General features: G+C 39.1%; 1 long non-coding RNA gene across 1 annotated transcript in view; it reads left to right on the top strand.

Moving 5' to 3' along the window:
• LOC116077936 overlaps positions 1-4,871 on the top strand; it is an 18,881-nt gene extending 14,010 nt beyond the window's left edge. The window contains exon 3 of the long non-coding RNA XR_004113381.1: positions 4,655-4,871. This is a non-coding gene — a long non-coding RNA (uncharacterized LOC116077936). The remainder of the gene's footprint in view (positions 1-4,654) is intronic.
• The last annotated feature ends 1,549 nt before the right edge of the window (positions 4,872-6,420 follow it).

Raw genomic sequence — 6,420 nt, 5'->3', positions numbered from 1 at the left:
TCTGTCTCTTTTCTCTATCACCCATTACAGGTTTCCAAATTCTCGGTTTGTGGAACCCCACGCAAGTAGGAGCTGCGGGACGGCATCCTACACTAGCTAATACTTCGAGTACTCTATTGAATAGGTAGGGAGAGAGTGGACAGCCTTGTCTAGTTCCTGATTTTAATGGGATTGCTTCAAGTTTCTTTCCATTTAGTTTGATGTGGGCTACTGGTTTGCTATAAATTGCTTTTATTATGTTTATGTATGGGCCCTGAATTCCTGATCTTTCTTTGACTTTTAATATGAAGGGATATTGAATTTTGTCAAATGCTTTCTAAACATCTAATGACATGATCATGTGATTTTTTTCTTTAAATTTGTTTATATAGTAGATTATGTTGATGGATTTCTGTTTATTGAACTATCTCTGCATCACTGGGATGAAGCCTAATTGATTGTGGTGAATGATCACTTTGGTGTGCTTTTGGATTAGGTTTGTGAGAAATAATAAAAATGTTTTTGTATTGATATTCATAAGGGAAATTTGTCTGAAGTTCTTTTTCTTTGTAGGGTCTTTGTGTGGTTTAGGTGTAAGTGTATTTGTGGTTTCATAGAATGAATTGGGTAGTACTCCCTCTGTTTCTATTTTGTGGAATAGTTTGAAGAGTATTGGTATTAGATCTTCTTTGAAGGTTTTATAGAATTCTGCACTAAACCCATCTGGTCCTGGGCTTTTTTGCTTGAGAGACTATTAATGACTGTTTCTATTTCATTAGCAGATATGGGACTGTTTAGATCATTGATCTGATCTTGATTTAACTTTGCTACCTAGTTCTGTCTAGAAAATTGTTCATTTCATCCAGGTTTTCCAGTTTTGTTGAGTATAGGCTTTTGTAGTAGGATCTCATGATTTTTTGGATTTCCTCAGTTTCTGTTGTCATTTCTCCTTTTTCATTTCTGATTTTGTTAATTTGTATACTATCTCTATGCCCTCTGGTTAGTCGGGCTAAGGGTTTATCTATTTTGTTGATTTTCTCAAAGAACCAGCTCCTGGTTTTATTGATTCTTTGCATAGTTCTTTTTGTTTCTACTTGGTTGATTTCAGCCCTGAGTTTGATTTTTTCCTGGCTTTGACTCCTCTTGGGTATATTTGCTTCTTTTTGTTTTAGAGATTTCAGGGGTTCTGTCAAGCTGCTAGTGTATGTTCTCTCTAGTTTCTTTTTGGAGGCACTCAGAGATATGAGTTTTCTTCTTAGCACTGCTTTCATTGTGTCCCATAAGTTTGGGTATGTTGTATCTTCATTTTCACTAAATTATAAAAAATCTTTAATTTCTTTCTTTATTTCTCTTTTGACCAAGTTATCATTGAGCAGAGCATTTCTCAGCTTCCATGTATCTGTGGACTTTCCATTGTTTTTGTTGATATTGAAGAACAGCCTTAGTCTGTGGTGATCTGATAGGATATATGGGATTATTTCAATCTTCTTGTATCCGTTGAGGTCTGTTTTGTGACCAATTATATGCTTATTAATCTTGGAGAAGGTACCATGAGGTGCTAAGAAGTTATATCCTTTTCTTTTGGATGAAATATTCCATAGATATCTGTTAAATCTATTTGGTTCATAACTTCTGTTAGTTTTACTATGACTCTATTTAGTTTGTGTTCCCATGTTCTGAGAGTGGGATGTCGAAGTCTTCCACTATTATTGTGTGAGATGCAATATGTGCTTTGAGCTTAAGTAAAGTTTCTTTTATGAATGTGGGTGCCCTTGCATTCAAAGCATAGATGTTCAGAATTGAGAGTTCATTTTGGTAGATTTTTTCTTTGATGAATATGAAATGTCCTTCCTTATCTTTTTTGATAACTTTTGGTTGAAAGTCAAATTTATTTGATATTAGAATGGATATTTCAGTTTGTTTCTTGGGAGCATTTACTTGGAAAATTTTTTCCAGTCTTTTACTCTTAGGTAGTGACTGTCTTTGTTTCTGAGGTGTGTTTCCTGTATGCAGCAAAATGCTGGGTCCTATTTATGCATTCAGCCTGTTATTCTATATCTTTTTATTGTGGAATTGAGTCCATTGATGTTAAGATATACTAAGGAAAAGTGATTGTTGCTTCATGTTATTTCTGTTGTTAGAAGTGGAATTATATTTGTGTGTCAATCTTTTGGGTTTGTTGAAAGAAGATTGCTTTCTTGCTTTTTCTAGAGTGTAGTTTTCCTTCTTGTGTTGACATTTTCCATCTATTATCCTTTGTAGGGCTGGATTTGTGGAAATATATTGTGTAAAGTTGGTTTTGTCATGGAATATCTTGTTTTCTCCATCTATAGTAATTGAGAGTTTTGCTGGGTATAGTAGTCTGGGCTGGCATTTGTGTTCTCTTAGGGTCTGTATGACATCTGCCCCAAATCTTCTAGTTTTCATAGTCTCTGGTGAGAAGTTTGGTGTAATTTTGATAGGTCTGCCTTTAGATGTTACTTGACCTTTTCCCCTTACTGCTTTTAATATTCTTTCTTTGTTTTGTGCATTTGGTGTTTTGATTATTATGTGATGGGATGATTTTCTTTTCTGGTCCAGTCTATTTGGAGTTCTTTAGGCTTCTTTTATATTCATGATAATCTCTTTCTCTAGGTTAGGGAACTTTTCTTCTATAATTTTCTTGAAGATATTTACTGCCCCTTTAGGTTGGGAATCTTTGCTCTTTTCTATATCTATTATTCTTAGGTTTGGTCTTCTCATTGTGCCCTGGATTTCCTGGATGTTTTGGATTTGGAGCTTTTTGCATTTTACATTCTTTGACTTTTGTGTCAATGTTTTCTATGGTATCTTCTGCCCCTGAGATTCTCTCTTCTATCCCTTGTATTCTGTTGGTGATGCTTACATCTATGGCTCCTGATCTCTTTCCTAGGTTTTCTATCTCCAGCATGGTTTCCCTTTGTGATTTTATTTATTTATTTATTTTTATTTTTTCTATTTCCACTTTTAAATCCTGGATGGTTTTGTTCAATTCCTTCACCTGTTTGGTTGTGTTTTCTTGTAATTCTTTAAGGGATTTTTGTGTTTCCTCTTTAAGGCTTCTATTTGTCTATCTGCATTCTTCTGTATTTCTTTAAGGGAGTTATTTATATCCTTCTTAAAGTCCTCTATTATCATGATGTGATGTGATTTTAAATCAGAGTCTTACTTTTCTGGTGTGTTGGGGTATCCAGGGCTCTCTGTGTTGGGAGAACTGGGTTCTGATGATGCTAAGTAGCCTTGGTTTCTGTTTCTTAGGTTATTGTGCTTGCCTCTCACAATCTGGTTACCTCTGGTGTTAGTTGGTCTTGCTGCCTTTGACTGGAGCTTGTCCCTCCTGTGGACCTGTGAGCCTGTGATCTTAGGTGTGTCAGCACTTCTGGGGAGAGCAGCTCTCTCCAGGTGGGATTTGAGCATGGGGGGCTGTGGGACAGCCTTAGCTCATGGGCTGGGATGGAACCTGAAAGGATCCTTCCTCAGGCTGCTCCTCTGTTCCTGTACTCTGTGTGCTCCTGGTGGTCTCTCTTTGGACAGTTATTGGAGTGAAACTGGTGGCCTCACCTGAGGACTTAAGAGTGAGATTACTCCTTGGAGACCAGTTCTCTCTGGGTGGGATTTGGGTACAGAGGGCAATGGGACAGCCTTAGCTCCGGTGTACAGATGGAGACCAGAAGGATCCTGTCCCCCTTGAAACATTCTTAAGCACCTGTCTTTCAGTTATCCTTTCTCCTTCATGCTTATTCCATACCATCCAGGACTCAGTTATTTCTATCATCTTTTATTCCTGTCACTTGGACAAAATGAGAAACTTTTTAGACTAGGTATTATATATTCTATGCCTGTTAAAACTTTATGGTAAAATTCAAGGCTTACAAAGCTACTTGGCTAGAACTATTGGCTTCAGCAGTCTAGACTGCTGGATGTTTCATGATGGAGATGTTTCATGGTGAAGGAATCTAGTCATTCTGAAACTCTGTGAGGTAAATACAGTGAAAGTGTGATTGCCACAAGCTACAGTTCACACCTGGAATGTAACCCAAAGGCTTATGTGGTAATAGTTAGCCTCCACCTTGGGGCTATTGTGAGCAGGATTGGGCATTCAGAGTGGCCTATAGCTGGAGTTCACCCCTTTGCTTCCCTTCTTGGGTAGTGGCAGAGGCAGCTATGCAGACAGAGCTCTTCAGCTGACAGACTGCACCACAGACTCATGAGTTCTGGCATAGATAAGTTATGATCCAACTCAGCAGATTAAGGTCTAAGAAAAAATGTTTATGGAAAATATTTGATATTGATAAAGGCAAGTGATGAAGGTTAGAAGATGTAAAAGAACTTGGATGATGATGATTTAGAAATAAAAAAATGCTTCACATGAAAGATGTTTAAAGTTGATAAATGCAAGTAATGATGTTTAAAGTTGGCAAATGCAAGTTATAAAACAAAGTGAGTTGTATACTCCTTCACAAGGTTTTATTTTGTAGTTTTTGATCTTGGATGCCAAAAGACTCTCTGCTACTGAATGTCTATGGTACCCTACAACTAGGCATACTTATGCCCAGATGAAATGAAAGGATCTGCTTACTATCATATGGCATGGTCTTGATCTGTTATTAATATGGAGAAGAGGGTATGTTTATGGTTTTTTTTTTTTTTTTTGCAGGATGCTGAAGGAGCACTGTGGCTGCTAGAGTGGTTGGCAGGACATGTTGATTCTGGGAGAAAGAATGAGGTTGACCTGTATCTTTCTCAGTGCCCTGATGATGGCAACAGGGAAGCTGTACTGGGCATACGTTCCTGAGCCACCTTTGCTACCTCCTTCTGTATAGTCAAGGCCAGAGTACTTGTTACCTCTAATAACACTCAGCTGTGAAACTTCCCTTGGTCTGAGAGTAAAAAAAAATATTTCAAATTAGTGAATTACTCTGCTATGGGTCAGGGCGTACCTATTTGTTTTACTAGAAATAGTACCAATGCTGGATGTGCTTCTGTGGACCCTCAGACTTGGATGAAGAATATCTCTAAGACTGTAGTGCAAAACAGTAAGATGGGAATGCCTATATCTCAGTCTGGACAAGCTGCCTTGGCTCAGGGTTTTAGACCTTGTAGAACAGAGATCATGGAGACAGTGGAATCTGCCTTTAAAAGGTCAAACAAATGGAAAGGTCATTATACTAACTCTTATTTCCTTTAATATGATTGGTTATTATGATTCAATCATGGCCTGATCTATAAATCAATCCAATATTGGACAAAAGGAAATGAAAGTGGGCATTTGGAGGGTAATTGTGGACATGGAAGATAAGAGCATGATGCTGAGTGCGGTAGACAGTGCAGATTTTGCTTGTAAAGTCTCAGAGGGATGCCAAGACTCTCTATTAGGACCATTTGGTATTCTGAACAAAGATTTTGAACTAAGGTTCTGCTTAGCTTGGAATGAAGGATCAGCTATGATTAACAAGAGATCAGTACATTTGAAGTAAAACATTGCTTTATAGGCACAATTGATGCTGGTCAGCTGGAGCTGAGAAACTAGTAGTGTTTCATCAGGGCCAGAGCACAGATTCTGTGTTCCAGAGGCGGCCAAGGTTGCATCTCATGTTGACAGCTGAATGTGATAGTGTAAAAGTTATCAGGTAGTACTAGTGTTGAAGGTGTGAAGGAGTCATGGAGAACAGCTAAGACTTGGTACTTTGAGAAGTTACGAGGGGCCATTGCTGAAGGTACAAGCTTCATTGGCAGTTGAAAACCCATGACTGGAGAGGCCATGCAGAGAAGTTTGAGGCTTGGCACCATGAAGAAAGCCCACGAGAGACTATTGGTGAAAGTGCAACCCAGTTACAGCAGAAGACGCCAGCTTTTGGCAATGCCACTACCATGGGATCACCACCAAGAACAGCAACAACAGCTAAGCCGAGGTGACAATCTGTGTGAGCTACAGATGGTGGAGGTAAGTGATCCAGGCCCTTTGCAAAAGCACATAGATTGTGAGTGACTTACAGAATTTATCACTGAGTTATTTATACTGTTGGAGTTTTACATTGATTTGATTGTGACTGTGCCCTGGTTCTTCCCCCTTGAAATAAAAAAAAGAATTTAACATTTTCTCTCCGGTGACTTTCTAAGGCGAGACCAGCTGGGAGGCTCAGGCCTCACAAGTGGCAGAGCAGCCGGGACGGGATCCTCTCAACTTCTGTCTACACCTAGAAGTGACAGCAGTGGATCTGCAGCCCTCTCTGCCCCTTCCCTGCAAGTGGAGAGCCTACCTTCACGGAGTGCTTTAACCCAAGGACTCAGGACAGACAACTGATCCACAGCTATCTGTGCCCTGGTTTTACCAGAGGAGAGCTGATCTCCCAGAAGTGCTGACATAGGCTTACAGACCCACAGGAAGAACAAGCTCTAGTCAGAGACAGCAAGAACATCTAA

The sequence above is a fragment of the Mastomys coucha genome, unplaced genomic scaffold (genome assembly GCF_008632895.1).
Source record: "Mastomys coucha isolate ucsf_1 unplaced genomic scaffold, UCSF_Mcou_1 pScaffold5, whole genome shotgun sequence".
In the NCBI taxonomy this organism is placed as follows: Eukaryota; Metazoa; Chordata; class Mammalia; order Rodentia; family Muridae; genus Mastomys; species Mastomys coucha.
Note: the sequence above shows the minus strand (reverse complement) of the source record. Positions and strands in the feature narration are given on the sequence as shown.